This window comes from Budorcas taxicolor, chromosome 4 (genome assembly GCF_023091745.1).
Source record: "Budorcas taxicolor isolate Tak-1 chromosome 4, Takin1.1, whole genome shotgun sequence".
NCBI lineage: Eukaryota > Metazoa > Chordata > Mammalia > Artiodactyla > Bovidae > Budorcas > Budorcas taxicolor.
In genome coordinates this window covers 112473349-112490840 of record NC_068913.1, presented here as the reverse complement: position 1 = coordinate 112490840, position 17492 = coordinate 112473349, and the positions used below count along the sequence as shown (strand labels likewise).

The 17492-nt window shown below is 41.3% G+C and overlaps 1 protein-coding gene and 1 non-coding gene across 2 annotated transcripts in view; one reads left to right on the top strand and one right to left on the bottom strand.

The window, feature by feature from the left end:
- CNTNAP2 (contactin associated protein 2) overlaps positions 1–17492 on the bottom strand; it is a 1656810-nt gene that overhangs the window by 460782 nt on the left and 1178536 nt on the right. The gene's annotated exons all lie outside the window — the stretch shown is intronic.
- Positions 12687–12758, top strand: TRNAW-CCA (transfer RNA tryptophan (anticodon CCA)). Its single transcript has one exon. It is a non-coding gene; the product is annotated as a tRNA-Trp (tRNA).

The following is a 17492-nucleotide window of genomic DNA, read 5'->3' as shown; positions in this document are numbered from 1 at the left end:
TTTCAAATCCTGAAAGATGATGCTGTGAAAGTGCTGCACTCAATATGCCAGCAAATTTGGAAAACTCAGCAGTGGCCACAGGACTGGAAAAGGTGAGTTTTCATTCCAACCCCAAAGAAAGGCAATGCCAAAGAATGTTCAAACTACTGCGCAATTGCACAAATCTCACACACTAGCAAAGTTATGTTCACAATTCTCCAAGCCAGCCTTCAACAGTACATTAACTGTGAACTTCCAGATGTCCAAGCTGGATTTAGAAAAGACAAAGGAACCAGAGATCAAATTGCCAACATCCTTTGGATCATAGAAAAAGCAAAACAATTCCATAAGAACATCTACTTCTGCTTTATTGACTATGTTAAAGCCTTTGACTGTGTATATCACAATAAACTGTGGGAAATTTTGAAAGAGATGGGAATACCAGACCACCTGACCCACCTCCTGAGAAACCTGTATGCAGGTCAAGAAGCAACAGATGGAAATGGATATGGAACAACAGACTGATTCCAAATTGGGAAAGGAGTACGTCAAGGCTGTATACTGTCACCCTGCTTATTTAACTTCTATGCAGAGTACATCATGAGAAACACTGGGCTGGATGAAGCACAAGCTGGAATCAAGATTGCCAGGAGAAATATCAATAACCTCAGGTCACAGATGACACCATGCTTATGGCAGAAAGTGAAGAAGAACTGAAGAGCCTCTTGATGATAGTGAAAGAGGAGAGTGCAAAAGCTGGCCTAAAACTCAACACTAAAAAAATGAAGATCATGGCATCTGGTCCCATTACTTCATGGGAAATAGATGGGGAAACAATGGAATCAGTGACAGACTTTATTTTTTGGGCTCCAAAATCACTGCAGATGGTGACTGCAGCCATGAAATTAAAAGATGCTTACTCCTTGGAACGAAAGTTATGACCAACCTAGATAGTATATTCAAAAGCAGAGATATTACTTTGCCAACAAAGGTCCATCTAGTCAAAATTATGGTTTATCCAGTAATCATGTATGGATGTGAGAGTTGGACTATAAAGAGAGCTGAGTGCCAAAGAATTGATGCTTTTGAACTGTGGTGTTGGAGAAAACTCTTGAGAGTCCCTTGGACTGCAAGGAGATCAAATCAGTCCATCCTAAAGGAAATCAGTCCTGAATATTCATTGGAAGGACTGATGCTGAAGCTGAAACTCCAATACTTTGGCCACCTGATGCGAAGAACTGACTCATTGGAAAAGACCCAGATACTGGTGAAGATTGAAGGCAGAAGGAGAAGGGGATGACAGAGGATGAGATGGTTGGATGGCATCACCGACTTGATGGCCATGAGTTTGAGCAAGCTCCAGGAGCTGGCGAGGGACAGGGGAGCCTGGCATGCTACAGCCCATGGGGTCACAAAGAGTTGGACATGACTGAGTGACTGAACTGAACAGATGGTGATTTTTTTATCTGAATATTATAAAATTTTGATGAGGTCCAGTTAACCAATATTTTCTTTATGATTTTCCTCTTTCCTACCCAGATGTCATAGAGACATTATTTAGATTTCCTTTAATATTTTTAAAGTTTTCTCTTAATATATTTGCATTTCCATTTTTTTAACATTGAGATTTATAATCTGAATTTTTTTGTTTGAGGAGGGAGAATCCATTTTATTTTTCAGATATTGAAATCTAGCGCTTATAATATTTATTTTCCCTTTCCCATTAATTATTCACATTTCCTCCTAATATATCAAATTCTTTTATGCATGGATCATTGTCTATAATTTGCATTCTATTTACTAATTGATTTGTCTTCTTGGTCCTACATGGTAAATACTCTATAGTTCAGTGTATAGCCTGGTATCTGATAGCAAAATACTCTCCTCCATTTCTTTCTCATTCCTTCCCTGGTGGCTCAGATGGTAAAGCATCTGTCTACAATGCGGGAGACCTGGGTTTGATCCTTGGGTCAGGAAGATCCCCTGGAGAAGGAAATGGCACCCCACTCCAGTACTATTGCCTGGAAAATCCCATGGAAGGAGGAGCCTGGTGGGCTACAGACCATGGGGTTGCAAAAAGTCGGACACGACTGAGCAACTTCACTTCACTTCACTTCATGAGTGGTGCAAGTCAGCCCTAATTTTAGAAAAACACTTTTTGGTACAAGAAAATAAAACAGTGGTAACCGCTCAAAGTTACCATCTCTATCCAGGAATTGGTGGTGTAGGAATAAAATGAGTTTGGAGTCAGACATGGGGTCAAAACATAACTCTCCATCTGAAGCTGCAAGATGAATAGGAAAAACATTGCTGCTGCAAAAACTCAAATCCCTCACCTGAGAAATGGGAACTACACCCCTAATTGTGGGGTCACAGTCATGAGGATGAGTCATGGGAAAGATACGAGGCACCTGGCACACAGTGGGGGCTTATTCATGGCAGCTACTTTCACTATTGCCATTGTCATCACAGGGTATGATTTAAAGAACCATTAGAGTCTCTAGTCCAAAATCCCTCATATCTCATGATTAGTGCTGAAACATCAACCTACACATCATAGAGAGCAAGCAAGGAAATCAGGAAAGCCTCCATGGGATTTAGGATATAAGAGTTGGTGTGGCTTTTGGGTATCACCCAGGGAATTAAGATACACACTCATGAGTCATGGCTTCTATCCAGTTAACTCAGACATGATCTGAAACATGCGGGTCTGCTCCAGAAAATAAGGCATAGGTGGCAGAGAGGGGGTGCCCATGGAAAGCGAATAAGAGCACAGGGAAGAAGGGCGCCATGACACATGAGGAAGCTTCCAGAACAGGGGTTGGAAAGCCTTAGGAAACATCCTCAGTTATGCCTCACTGACCACACTGTGTTTTGTAAAAGTGCTGGTCATTAGCTGGGATCTGAGTACTGCTGCTCAGTGTTGGTCAAACCATTGCCAGCTCCTGTAATTTAGAAGGTGATGTGGGGTGAATGCATGTTGCTGGGAACCTGGGGAAAGCAATTTAAAACTCTTTGTGAGAAAACATAAAGGGCATGGACGCCTGAATAAGAACAATTTCTAAAGCTGGTCACAACCCTACCCGTCTGGTTCTGTCTCTGACTCTTCCCACAATCCAGGCGAGACTGCCTGTCCTGCTCCATCCTTCTCTTAAGTCAAGCTGTGGAGGATCTAAGAATAAAGTTTTGGAGCAGAATCAGATAGGTGGGGTCACTGTGGTGGTGGTGATGGCTGGGCATGGGGTGGTGTCTCTTCACACCACAGAAAATTTGAGCAGAGACTGAGGCTCCGTGACTTGATGGCTCCCCTGCCTCATGGCAGTGGGTTCATATTATTTGTGGCTGCAAAGCTTCTAATTCATTCACTCTCTTGTTTTATTTTCTGTATCCAAGGAGCACAGACACCCGCAGAGCTCCATTTAGGAGATCCAGGGCACAGAGGGGAAGAAACCAGGATGCCAATCATTGTGTTCCTATTTTGAGTACAGTGTCCCCAAAATTGATGTTTGAATCTCAGGCGTGTTTAAGGCAATAGGTTCACGCCAATTATCAAGGGGTGAGGGGAGTGCAGCCTTGGTTTCTGTACTCTATTTCAAAAAGATAGACTTGAGGCAAAGGAGAAAAGGGAGAAACACATATTTATCATATCCTTAAGAGGAGGGAAGTGAGAGTAAAGGAATACATGTAGTCATTCCATTGTTGAATGAGGCAAACCCGGCTCCAGGAGACGCTCAGCAAATTTTTCATTCCATGTTGAACAGTTTATTCTCTTTTCGTTTGTACTCAGGAGGCTGCAAATAAACAAAAACTCTTTCCTTTCCTTTCTCTTTCCTGTTTTACAACTAGTCCCTCTCTGTCTTTTAGATTAAACCATACTTTAGTGACAAGATTTTTGCAACCCTCACTCACTCTTGGGAACAGGTCAAGATCCACCAGTCTATGGTAGATGGGTATAAAAGAGTACTCTGTGTGAGACACAGACCTGGAAAAGAGATGGGATCTGCTAGACTGGTGATCTAAAATAACTTCTCTGTGTTTTATCCGCCTTTCCTAAAAACGACCTTGCTTTTAAAATAAATTTACTATTGAGACCCGGTGATAAGGAGGAAGTCCTTCCGTTCAGTTCAGTTGCTCAGTCGTGTCTGACTCTTTGCGACCCCATGGACTGCAGCACACCAGGCCTCCCGGCCCATCACCAACTCCTGGAGTTTACTCAAACTCATGTCCTTTGAGTCAGTGATGCCATCCAACCATCTCATCCTCTGTCGTCCCCTTCTCCTCCTCCTCAATCTTTCCCAGCATCAGGGTCTTTTCAAATGAGTCAGTTCTTCACATCAGGTGGCCAAAGTGTTGGAGTTTCAACTTCAACATCCGTCCTTCCAATGAACACCCAGGACTGATTCCCTTTAGGGTGGACTAGTTGGGTCTCCTTGCAGTCCAAGGGACTCTCGAAAGTCTTCTCCAGCACCACAGTTCAAAAGCATCAATTCTTCAGTGCTCAGCTTTCTTTATAGTCCAACTCTCACATCCATACATGACCACTGGAAGAACCATAGCCTTGACTAGACGGACCTTTGTTGGCAAAGTAATGTCTCTGTTTTTTAATCTGCTGTCTAGGTTGGTCATAACTTTCCTTCCAAGGAGTAAGCATCTTTTAATTTCATGGCTGCAATCACCATCTGCAGTGATTTTGGATCCCAAAAAAATAAAGTTAGCCACTGTTTCCCCATCTATTTGCCATGAAGTGATGGGACCAGACGCCATGATCTTAGTTTTCTTAATATTGAGCTTTAAGCCAACTTTTTGACTCTCCTCTTTCACTTTCATCAAGAGGCTCTTTAGTTCTTCTTCATTTTCTGCCATAAAGGTGGTGTCATCTGCATATCTGAGGTTATTGATATTCCTCCTGGCAATCTTGATTCCAGCTTGTGCTTCCTCCAGCCCAGTGTTTCTCATGATGTACTCTGCACAGAAGTTAAATAAGCAGGGTGACAATATACAGCCTTGAGGTTTCCTTTCTGGATTTGGAATGCTTCTGTTGTTCCATGTCCAGTTCTAACTGTTGCTTCCTGATCTGCATTCAGGTTTCTCAAGAGGCAGGTCAGGTGGTCTGTTATTCCTACCTCTTTCAGAATTTACCACAGTTTATTGTGATCCACACAGTCAAAGGCTTTGGCATAGTCAATAAGGCAGAAATAGATGTTTTTCTGGAACTTTCTTGCTTTTTGATGATCCAGTGGATGTTGGCAATTTGATCTCTGGTTCCTCTGCCTTTTCTAAAACCAGCTTAAATATGTGGAGGTTCATGGTTCATGTATTATTGAAGACTGGCTTGGAGAATATTGAGCATGACTTTACTAGCATGTGAGATGAGTGCAATTGTGCGGTAGTTTGAGCATTCTTTGGCATTGCCTTTTTTGAGACTGGAATGAAAACTGACCTTTTCCAGTCCTGTGGCCACTGCTGAGTTTTCCAAATTTACTGACATATTGAGTGCAGCACTTTCACAGCATTATCTTTTAGGATTTGAAATAGCTCAACTGAAATTCCACCACCTCCACTAGCTTTTTCATAGTGATGTTTTCTAAGGCACATTTGACTTCACATTCCAGGATGTCTGCCTCTAGGTGAGTGATCACACCATCGTGATTATCTGGGTCATAAAGATCTTTTTTGCACAGTTCTTCTGTGTGTTCTTGCCATCTCTTCTTAATATCTTCTGCTTCTGTTAGGTCCATACCAATTCTGTCCTTTATTGAGCCCATCTTTGCATGAAATGTTCCCTTGGTATCTCTAATTTTCTTGAAGAGATCTCTAGTCTTTCCCATTCCATTGTTTTCCTTTATTTCTTTGTATAGATCACTGAGGAAGGCTCTCTTATCTCTCCTTGCTATTCTTTGGAACGCTGCATTCAAATGGGTATACCTTTCTTTTTCTCCTTTGCTTTTCATTTCTCTTCTTTTCACAGCTATTTGTAAGGCCTCCCCAGACAGCCATTTTGCTTTTCTGCATTTCTTTTTCTTGGGGATTGTCTTGATCCCTGTCTCCTGTACAATGTCACGAACCTTCATCCATAGTTCATCAGGCACTCTGTCTATCAGATCTAGTCCCTTAAATCTATTTCTCACTTCCACTGTATAATCATTAGGGATTTGATTTAGGTCATACCTGAATGGTCTAGTGGTTTTCCCCTGTTTCTTCAATTTGAGTCTGAATTTGGTAATAAGGAGTTCATGATCTGAGCCATAGTCAGCTCCTGGTCTTGTTTTTGCTGACTGTATAGAGCTTCTCCATCTTTGGCTGCAAAGAACATAATCAATCTGATTTCGGCATTGACCATCTGTTGATGTCCATGTGCAGAGTCTTCTTTTGTGTTGTTGGAAGAGGGTGTTTGCTATGACCAGTGTGTTCTCTTGGCAAAACTCTATTAGCCTTTGCCCTGCTTCATTCTGTACTTCAAGATCAAATTTGCCTGTTACTCCAGGTGTTTCTTGATTTCCTACTTTTGCATTCCAGTCCCCTATACTGATGTTTAGCTATTTTAATGCAACTATTAAAAAACATCAATACATTTTAAAGAGTACAAGAAAAGACTAGCTATTTAACCTGTTTAAGAACTTTTTCTTATTCTCTCAACAAGCACACTGTCAGTTGAGCTTTTAGCTAGATTCAAATTAAGAGTTTTATAAATCTTGGAGAAGGATGAAAATAAGGGTTTTCAGCAAGTTTTATACTGTATCTCTCTGAATAAGCTGACATCCTGAATGCTACAATGTGTCCGTGATTTCCAGGTAAACAAATCTATGAGGAGAAATGTAACAAAGAGGATAAGGCAAATATATAGATGATTTTTTAAAACATTTTTGAACAAAAGAGGCATACTTTTTCTTAGCATATTAAATGAAAAATAATATTATTCTGAAATGAAGCTCTTTAAAAAATCATAAATTATCTGACTAGAAGAAAAGGGCAAGAGCATAAAATTCACTGGCTTGTTTATAATAGTTAACAAAGTAGCTAAAATATGTAAAGATACAATTTAATACTAGCCTTGAATCATACTTTAAAAATATATTCTCTCTCGACTCTGAGTTAACATAATCTTATAAAATAATTTCAGTTATACAGTTTCAACTCACAGTCTAACAAAAGGTAGCATAAAATCCAATTTTGAGCTGATGCAAATACAGTTACTAAATTTAGCCTGATAATTTTTGAAAGAGTGGTTTCTCCAAATATCTGAAATAAAAAGAATGACTTTGCATCAGATTACTGGTCAATGTAAATTTCTAAACTGCCCGGCCAAAACCATATCTTAATGTTCTACCAAAGTCAGCTCTAAGATTCATTAAATAACATAAGTCATTCCAAATGTCTCTATATTTGTCTTGCAAATTTAAGCACAACCAGAAGGCAGGCAAAGGCTCTGGTAAGTGAACAATAGAACTGTATGAAATACAGATCTGTGTGTGTTTTGAGCTGTCAAGTGTTTGTGAACAGGTTACCGTGCATGGTGTGAAAAGGATGTTCCACAAGCTTTACGTCTTCTGGACTTCAGTTATAAGCTGCAAGAATCTGCTCTACTCATAGACTCTGAGACATATATCCTTGCCATTCTGTGGTAACGTGTGGTAATTTAGACCCAAGTTCATGACTCCAGACCTGGAGATTATATTTGTATGTATAATTTCCTGTTCTCTTAGGTAAAAAACCTTGAAGTAGACACTTCAGATCCTTTCTGCACTTGAAAGTGTGACTTTTCCAGTTTAATTCAAGTTTAATTCAGTTACTAATCATCAGTGCATGCTGGCTTCCCTTCATGTGGTAGTTTTGAGATCTCAGAGCTTGGCAAATTTTGATAAACAGGGCCAGGTGCCTTAGAGAAGCAATGAACCAACTAACTTCATGCTTTGGAGTTCTGACTATATGCCACTCTACAAGGTAAAGAAACAGAGGCTCTGAAAGATTAAGAAACAGTTTACACACCACACAACCAGGAGGTGGTAAAATTCAGTACTTTTTCAATTTTGTGCACAAACTACTCCATATAAAGATGTGTAAGTTAATCATCTAGAACAATACTCTCTTGCATAAATATAGATTATAAAAAGCAGGAACACAGGCCGGACAAGCACTGATTTGACAGGTGCAGGAAATTCCTTAAGAGGAAAATAGTGCAGTGGCCAGTCACAGTGGATGGTGACTGCAGCCACGAAATTAAAAGACATTTGCTCCTTGGAAGAAAAGCTATGATCAACCTAGAGAGCATAATAAAAACCAGAGACGTCAGTTTGTCCACAAAGGTCCATATAGTTAAAGCTATGGTTTTTCCAGTCGTCAGTATGGATGTGAGAGTTGGACCATAGAAGGCTGAATGCTGAAGAATTGTTGCTTTTTAACTGTGGTGCTGGAGAAGACTTTTGAAAGTCCCTTGGGCTGCAAGGAGATTAAACCAGTCAATCCCAAAGGAAATCAGTCCTGAATGTTCATTGGAAGGACTGATGCTGAAGTTGAAACTCCAATACTTTGGCTACCTGCTGAGAAGAGCCAACTCATTGGAAAAGACCGTGATGCTGGGAAAGATTGAGGGCAGGAGGAGAAAAGGACAACAGAGGATGAGACGGTTGGATGGCATTATTGACTCAATGAATATGAGTTTGAGCAAACTCTGCGAGATGGTGAAGGACAGGGTAACCTGGCATGCTGCAGTCCACGGGGTTGCAAAGAGTCGGACATGGCTGAGAGACTGACCAACAAGCGCCTGACTCTGGGGTCTGCTTCCTGTGTGTGGCAACTTCCCAGCCAGCATCAGGAGTTATTTACAAGTTGGGAAAGAGCAAGTCTGCATTTAGTTTAACATTTTAAGGTTCATTGGTGCAACACAGCTTATTTTCCTCCAAGAAAACCTGAAGCTACTGCATATGTGAAAAGAAATGACTTGGGTGTAGAAATTTATTCTAAAAGAATGATGGCATTGGTCAATTTACTAGCCTGTGCCTGCCGATTGCTTTGAACAAAAGCTATTTGATTTATTTCACAATATTTGAAATCATATTTATTCTACTTTTCTAAGCCTTAGAGTAAATCAAACTTCTTTATAAACTTTATTTAGCTACCAACATCCACCATATTTCAGCCATTCTAACGAGACTTTCAGAGGTTTTTTTTAAGCATTGCACAGGTTGCCACTGCCATCCATCCAAGTAAGATAAGATTAACAGAGGTCCAGCGGGTTGGACAATAACTGTTTGGGGGAGTAGAAGGCTGTTCATTTCCCTTGCTTTAAAAAGTTCACTTAAAGAAGTAGAAATCTTAAAGAAAAATTCTTTATGAATCTAAAGCTAAATGAAATAAATAATGTATGTACACTATATTTATCTTCCAAGTCATTTCTTCTACCCTTTCTAATATGTAGAGTTGTTTTGATCTTATTATAGCAAATACTAAGCCTTGAAAAGTCTGCTGTTTTCATATAAGGGCTGACTATGGAGATGAATGTCAATCTAAATTGGTTTCTCTGGCATTTATTAGTAATTCAATTTTGCTCTCTGTAATTAATTATGGGATTAGAAATAATTCAAATTAGAGGGGAAAATATAGTCTTCAGACATATCCAAATCATTGAAACTAATTTTAAATATGTCAACCTGTTTTAAGAGTCAAAAATGCCATTGTCTTATTACGTGAATATAAATCAAGAAAATATTTTTAAAACAGTATTTTCTTCATGTAGATTTCCCCCGTGGTCTCAGTTTTCCTTCATAAAATCCTTCTTTTCACCTTTCTCATTTTTTTTTTTTGGACATTTATCCTAAGTGTTTACAAGACAATCTCTATTACAGAGATTATAGAGACTTTACAGGGACTACCATCTATATATTAGTAAATCAATCAAATTTTAATTTGGAAAGAATGAAATTATATGAAGATCATAGTGATTTGATGCATTCAATGTGTAAAAGAGATGTTGACTTTAATTTTCTTTGAATTTTGAATATTAGTAAGATAAATATCAGATCTTGAATAAAGTCGAGGAAGTAAGTATGTGACAAGAGATTAAAAAACATAAGTCAAAGGCATCGGATAAACTCTGACAGTTTTATACACTGCTTTTCACATTTTGTTGTGCAAGTAGAAAGCATTTTTGTTCTGTTCTTATTCTGAGCTCCCTAAATATTTCAAGTCCTAATCTTTGCAGTCTGTGGCTACGTACTGTGTGATTCCCATGATATGGCATTCTGGAAAAGGCAAAACTATGGAAGCAGCAAAAAGATGGGTGGTTGCCAGGAGTTAGGGTGGAAAGAAGGGTGAACTGGCGGAGCACAGATGATTTTTAGGGCAGTGAAATGTTCTGCGATGGTGGATGCATGTCACCATACATTTAGCCACACTCACCGGATATAAAAATTAAGAGTGAACCCTGATGTAGACTATGAACTTGGGTTGATAGTGATGTGCCAGTGTATGTTCATCAAATATGCCACTCGTGTGGGGCTGCTGATGGTGGGGAGGTTGCGTGTATGTAGTAGGGCAAAGGTAACAGGAACACCTGTACTTTCTGTTCAATTTTGCTGTGAACTTAAAACTACTCTAAATTTTTTTTAAATTAACAATAAAATTAGCTTACTTGTAGTATTATGTTAAACGTGTGTTAGTCGCTCAGTCACGTTTGACTCTTTGTGACCCCATGGACTGTAGTCCTCCAGGCTCCTCTGTCCATAGAACTCCCCAGGCAAGAATACTGGAGTGGGTAGCCATTCCCTTCTCCAGGGGATCTTCCCCACCCAGGGATTGAACAGGCATCTCCTGTGTCTCCTGCATTGCAAGCCGATTTTTTATCATCTGAGCCACCAGGGAAACCTATGTTAAGTAGACATCTTCACAATTAACTTACTAGAATTGCTTATATTTCCAACAGAGTGCAAGGAAAATGGTTTCTAAGGAAAGAATCTACTGGTGAAGATGTTGTGAAGAGTGTTGAAATGACAACAGAGGATTTAGAATATTACACGAATATTGATAGTTGATAAAGCAGTGACAGGGTATGAGAGGACTGACTTCAATTTTGAAAGGAGTTTTATTGTGGGTAAAATGCTATCAAACACTGCATGCTACAGAGAAATTGTTTGTGGAAGGAAGAGTCAGTCGATATGGCAGACCTTACTGACATTTTATTTCAAGAAATTGACACAGCAGCCCCAACCTTCAGTAATCACCACCCTCCTCAGTCAGTAGCCATCAATGTGGAAGCAAAATCTTCCACCAGCAAAGAACCCACTGAAGGCTCAGATGATGGCTAGAAATTTTTTTAGCAATAAAGTTATTTTAATTAAAGCATGTACATTTAAAAAAATATAATGCTATCACACACTAATAGACTACAGCATAGAATCAACATCACTTTTATATGCACTGTGCTTAGTTGATCAGTCATGTCTGACTCTTTTTGATCTCATGGATTGTAGCCCACTAGGCTCCTCTGTCCCTGGGATTCTCCAGGCAAGAATACTGGAGTGGGTTACCACATGCACTGAAAGTGAAAGTCGCTCAGTCATGTCTGACTCTTTGCCACCCCATGATTATAGAGTCCATGGAATTTTCTAGGCCAGAATACTGGAGTGGGTAGCCTCTCCCTTCTCCAGCGGATCTTCCCGACCCAGGAATCGAACCCAGGTCTTCTGCATTGCAGGGGGATTCTTTACCAGCTGAGCCACAAGGGAAGCCCAAGAATACTGGAATGGGTAGCATATCCCTTCTCCAGCAGATCTTCCCAACCCAGGAATCGAACTGGGGTCTCCTGCATTGCAGGGGGATTCTTTACCACTTTACCAACTGAGCTATCAGGGAAGCCCACGTGCAGTAGGAAACCAAACCAAACCAAAACCAAACAAAACACAAAACAACCGTTTAACCCACTTTATTACAATATTTGCATCATTATGGTGGGTCTGGAACCGAACCCTCAATGTCTCTGCAGTCTGCCTATACTCACAACAAGAGGCTGCAGAAAAAACTAAGGCTAGAGCTGAAACATTACTGTTCAAAACAGCACATCATATATGCTTTTATACTCACTAAAATAATAAGGCTGGCACATTGAGGATAAAACATGGATGCAATTTTCTGCATCTTAGTTGAATAATAGTTTGGGATTGAATGGTGCCTTTTAATCTACTTTGCCTATTCCTTCTAGAAACTTCTTTGGCTCTTCCTATCAATCCCAATTTCTACACATATTCTGTTTCTTTCCTTTTTAAATTAATTTTTAATTGGAATATAATTGTTTCACAACATTGTTTTAGTTTCTGCTGTGCAAAAATATGAATCAGCTATACATATATACACACATCCCCTCATTCCTGAACCGCCTTCCCACCCCTCCAGCCCACCTCTCTAGGTGGGCACAGAGCACCAGGCTGAGCTCCTTGCGCTCTACAACTTCCCAGCAGCTATTTCTTTTACACACGGTAATGTGCACATGTCAACGCTACTCTCTCAATTTGTCCCACCCTCTCCTGTCTCTGCAAGTCCATTCACTGTATCTGCAGCTCTATTCCTGCCCTGGAAATAGGTTCATCAGTTTCTAGATTCCATATATATGCATTAGTATATGGTATTTGTTTTTCTCCATTTCTTCCTGATCTGAGAGTCCTGACATCTCTCCCTCTGTCTGTCTTTGTCGGCCACATTACACATTACACCAGGCTTCCTTGGTGGCTCAGACGGTAAAGCATCTGCCTCCAATGCGGGAGACCCAGGTTCAATTCCTGGGTTGGGAAGATCCCCTGGAGAAGGAAATGGTGAGCCACTCCAATACTCTTGCCTGGAAGATCCCGTGGGTGGAGGAGCCTGGTAGGCTACAGTCCATGTGGTCACAAAGAGTCGGACACGACTGAGCGACTTCACTTTCACTTTCAGTTCCCATACAAGGTGCTCAAGGGTCCCTCAGGGCACAAGACCCAGCCTCAGGTGACATGCACTTGCCTCGTTCATCTTTCTCAAAGACCTGTTGTTGCACCTCGATTTCCTCCCTACTACATCTCTATTTTCAGCTCTCTGACCCACTGCTTTAGCTCCCCTTCCTCTCCAGAGGAAGTCTGCCTCAAGGCTCAGGTCCTGGACTCCAGGATTAGACTGCCCCTGTTGATACCATTACATTACTTATTAACTGTTTGGGCAAGGTAATGTTCAAGCTGGTTTTAGGAAAGGCAGAGGAACCAGAGATCACATTGCCAACATCCGCTGGATCATGGAAAAAGCAAGAGAGTTCCAGAAAAACATCTATTTCTGCTTTATTGATTATGCCAAAGCCTTTGACTGTGTGGATCACAATCAACTGTGGAAAATTCTGAAGAGATGGGAATACCAGACCACCTGACCTGCCTCTTGAGAAATCTGTATGCAGGTCAGGAAGCAACAGTTAGAACTGGACATGGAACAACAGACTGGTTCCAAATAGGAAAAGGAGTATGTCAAGGCTGTATATTGTCACCCTGCTTATTTAACTTCTATGCAGAATACATCATGAGAAACGCTGGACTGGAAGAAACACAAGCTGGAATCAAGATTGCCGGGAGAAATATCAATAACCTCAGATATGCAGATGACACCACCCTTATGGCAGAAAGTGAAGAGGAGCTAAAAAGCCTCTTGATGAAAGTGACAGAGGAGAGTGAAAAAGTTGGCTTAAAGCTCAACATCCAGAAAACGAAGATCATGGCATCCGGTCCCATCACTTCATGGCAAATAGATGGGGAAACAGTGGAAACAGTGTCAGACTTTATTTTTTGGGGCTCCAGAATCACTGCAGATGGTGACTGCAGCCATGAAATTAAAAGACGCTTACTCCTTGGAAGAAAAGTTATGACCAACCTAGATAGTATATTCAAAAGCAGAGACATTACTTTGCCGACTAAGGTCCGTCTAGTCAAGGCTATGGTTTTTCCTGTGGTCATGTATGGATGTGAGAGTTGGACTGTGAAGAAGGCTGAGTGCCGAAGAATTGATGCTTTTGAACTGTGGTGTTGGAGAAGACTCTTGAGAGTCTCTTCGACTCCAAGGAGATCCAACCAGTCCGTTCTGAAGGAGATCAGCCCTGGGATTTCTTTGGAAGGAATGATGCTGAAGCTGAAGCTCCAGTACTTTGGCCACCTCATGTGAAGAGTTGACTCATTGGAAAAGACTGTGATGCTGGGAGTGATTGGGGGCAGGAGGAGAAGGGGACGACAGAGGATGAGATGGCTGGATGGCATCACGGACTCGATGGATGTGAGTCTGAGTGAACTCTGGGAGCTGGTGATGGACAGGGAGGCCTGGCGTGCTGAGATCCATGGGGTCGCAAAGAGTCGGACACGACTGAGCTAATGAACTGAACCAACCTCTCAAAGCCTTGGTTTCCTTGCTTACAAACTTGACATAAAGATGGTAACTGCTTTACAGGGTGGTTGCAAGGATTCCATGAAGAAAAACACAGACTAAGTACTTAAACTTTGCGTGGGATTTGGGAAGCCCTTAGTAAACACCCAGAGCTGTCCAATAGCAACAGGCACTGGCTTCGGAGCCAGTTGGGAGAGGAGGGTGGTAGAGTCCTGTGGCTGCTGGAACCAGGTGCTATTAACTGGGTGGCCTACCCCGACAGAAATCTCTTTGTTGTCTTCTCTGTGTGTGTCTCTATTTGTGTCTCCTCTTCTCACAAGGACACCAGTCATTTTGTATCAGGACCCACCCTAAGGATCTCATCTCAGCCTGATTACATCTACAAAGACCCTATATCAAACAAAATCACAGTCACAAGTACTGGACTTAGCACTTAAACACATCTCTTTAGACACACGATTTAACCCCTAAACAGTAGGGAAGCGACCCTTGTGCTGGACAGTAGCCACCCTCTCCCCTCTCTTCCCACTTCCCAACTTCCTCCATCCGGTCCTTCTTCTTTTTCTCAATTTTCTCACGTAGAGTAGTTGTCAGGTCCCCTGACCTCATTTCCCACATTCTGGTTTTCTATTATCAGATCTAATATTTCAGGTGTGGTCCACTGATGCTTGCCATGGAGTCCTGTAATTTGGACACTTGATGAGGTGACATGAGGAGTATTTCACTTTGTGTGTATTTCTGTGGCCATGTCATACATATGCCTCATATTGAGTGTGGAATAAATTATAACAAGCTGCTTTTTAAAAATCCCTTCTTGACTCAGTGGTAAAGAAACTGCCTGCCAATGCAGGAGATGTGGGTTCAGTCCTTGGGTCAGGAAGATTCACTGGAGAAGGAAATGGCAATCCACTCCAGTATTCTTGCCTGGAGAATTCTATGGACAGAGGGATTCTCCAGGAAGCATGGCGGGCTATAGTCCATGGTGTCCCTAAGAGTTGGACAAGACTTAGCCACTAAAAAAACCACCACCAACAACATCACTAACAGTTTGTAACCGTCTCTCTTGCTGCTTCAGCCTATTTTCCTTTTTCTGAATGCTTTCTTGAGAGAGTTAATACTGACGAACACGGTCTGACGGCTCCTAGAATTGGAATGGATTGGCAGTTTCAGGAAATACTCTTTGTAGTCTGAGTGGCTTCCAGACGTTGCAGCCTGGACCAAGCACACCAGTGGCAGGGTGGACCTGCTGTGGTACATGATCCATCACCAGAAAAAACCAGAGCTTCCATTTGCACGTTATCACATTCCCTCCGGAATTCCTACCCCACAGTGTCCTTGAGAGACCCTGGAACGTCATCAGCATCTTCCTAGAAGACAAAGAAGCGGTCTGAACCATTCAACAGACACAGGAGGAAGCTTGGGAAGTGGTCTCCAGCCCTGGGCCTGGCCCTTCAGACAGCGGCCATGCTGGTCTCAAGGATGGGTTTCTCTCAGCATTGACTCTGAATTACAAGCAGGACTGAGACACAGTCAACACAAAACGAACACATTCCTTTAGAAGGGGGAAGGCTGCTCCTAGCAAGAAAGATCGGCTAGTTCATATTATAGCTTTCCTTTCCCTCACTACATTCCTCAGCTTATTTTCTTCCTGTCTTCATTTTTGTTTCAATATTTGTAATTTGCTTTGATATGCATATTTAAAATGTTACAAGGATTCAATGTGATTATTGTAATGCTTTCTATACTAGAAATATATACTAGGGATAGTCTGCAGTGCGGATAATTTGTAGGTGACTAATTGGGACCCGACAGGACCATTCTTAACAATTTCCTCTGGAGGGTTTTCTTTCTCTCGAAGGGCTTATAAATTCTCTTTCATTTGCAAAAATGCGCACTCTCAAGTCCCACCCCAGTGCCTTGGACTTACTCTGTATTCTCACCAGTGAACCCCTCTCTCATATTTGTGTACTACTCTGTGCAGAGTGGGCTCTCAATAAATGTATGTTGAATAAATCCACCTCAATTGTATTTATTTGGCCCGTTGTTGTTGTTTTTTAGTCACTAAGTCATGTCAGATTCTTTTGAGACCCCACGGACTGCAGCCCACTGGGCCCATTGCTTGTCCTTTATTAGTCTCATGAGTTTCTGAAATTCAGAAGCCTAAGAAAATAACAACAAATACTGCATAAAATATGAATCTTCATAAAACTCTGTATGGAGCGGATACTGTTCTTCTCATTTTATGGACATGAAGACAGAGGTGAGACAAGTTAAGTACACAAGTTGCCAAAGGCATTCAGCTCAGAAGCAGCAGAGGTGGCGTCATCTTTTATTGTCGCTGCTCTAGCAGAGGAAATAGTAGATGCTCACTGAGCAATGGGTTAAATGAATGGATGCAATAAATGACTCTCAAAAAATCTATTTTATATTAACAATTGCATCCAGACCCTTAGGAAATAGGACCACTTCCATGCAATGCAGGAAGCTGGCCAAAATACGTCCAAATAATAAGAGAAAATAACAGTGCTTATCATCTCCAGGCATTGTCTTAGCTATGAAGCCTTACTGCTAATAGGGCTGCGCCTGTCTGGATCGTGAGGAGTTTAACAGACTGCAAATAACAGATCGAGGCCAGATTAAGAATGGCCTGCAATGAAGGCTAATGGTGTCTGCCATAAAATAGAGCTATTACAATTGGAAATCCCATAAGGCCCATAACATCCCTCTTTAATTCATTAGTTATTATGAAAATAAGAAAAGGGATAAAGTCTTCATTATCCAATCATTTCTCTGTCTGTCAATTAAAATTTGAAAAGGATGGGAAGAGGATCAGGTCCGTGAACTGTAATGTTGAAGGATGTCAAGAAGACATAGTCTTACATCTAACTTTCAGCAGGAGGCACAAACATTAACACTAACTGCCCACCCAGTGTTTCTGAGGACCGCATGTCTGGATACAAAAATGGATATTTCTGAGTCTTCAAAATTACTTTCATCAGCAGTATAATCGCCCAACTGAAGGATATCTGATCACAGATAAGAACAGGCAGCCAATCCTTGCTGGTCAAGAGAAGAAACCATGAACAGAGGAGCCTGGCAGGCTACAGTCCATGGGGTCGCAGAGTCCAACATGACTG